Consider the following 971-nt stretch of genomic DNA (forward strand, 5'->3'; position numbering starts at 1 on the left):
AAAAAGAAAAAGAAAAAGAAAAAGAAAAAGAAAAAGAAAAAGAAAAAGAAAAAGATGGTTTCAAGTCCAACTGAATGCCAGGCTCCAACACGCAGTCTCAAACACATTAGTCAGAAAAATTTTGCCACTCACATGCCAGACTTTGTGCTACAAAGTGCTGCTCTTGCTACATGAGCTTTTATGTCCCTGTTTCTTTAAGTGCCACCTGCCAAAAGATTTAATTTTCATGCAAAAAGCCTGAACTGCACATCTCAAGCAGGCACAGCATCAGCATTGCAGCACTGTGAATTTTCCCTAATCCGAGTGGTGGGACAGTGCCCTCGTGCTGGGATTRGAAGGACTCTGCCCTGTGCTGGACTGTATAAAACAATCTCGAAGGTCACAGAACAATCCCCGAAAGACAAGGGTTAATATCATAAAAATCACCATGCTCAGGAACTGACACCAGACCTGGCAGAGAGGCCAAAGATTCAATTGACCTAAAAACTAAACAATGTTTGGTTTTTTTTTCCAGTGAAAATACTCCCTTTAGATCAGAGCTGAGGTACATTTAGCGTAGCAATGGTTCTCCATGACACAAAGCTGTTCCTTATAAAAATAGCCTTAAAAAGAGGAAGACCAGCAAAAGCTGGCTTAAGAAATGTGACTAAACCAGATTATTTTTTCATCCCATTCACTATTTAAATTCACACACATACACAAACACATGTGAACATGTTTAAATACAAACTGACTGAAAATWAATATAGYTAATTTTGACCCAAATTATAACTGTGTATTCTGATTCTGATTTAAACACAAACAAAGCACCTGAGCACACTGACAGCATGCTGGTGCATGCAAGAACAATTCTGTTCTTAGCCATGCCACCTTAAGTCTGGAGAAACCCCACAGATGCCAATGAAATGGTATTGGATTTGTAATGGAGTGAGAACAGAATATTGCCCAGCATAACTTTTTTTTTTTTTTTT

Source organism: Malurus melanocephalus, unplaced genomic scaffold (genome assembly GCF_030028575.1).
Source record: "Malurus melanocephalus ecotype Western Australia unplaced genomic scaffold, MMel_1.1 scaffold_22, whole genome shotgun sequence".
Taxonomy (NCBI): domain Eukaryota; kingdom Metazoa; phylum Chordata; class Aves; order Passeriformes; family Maluridae; genus Malurus; species Malurus melanocephalus.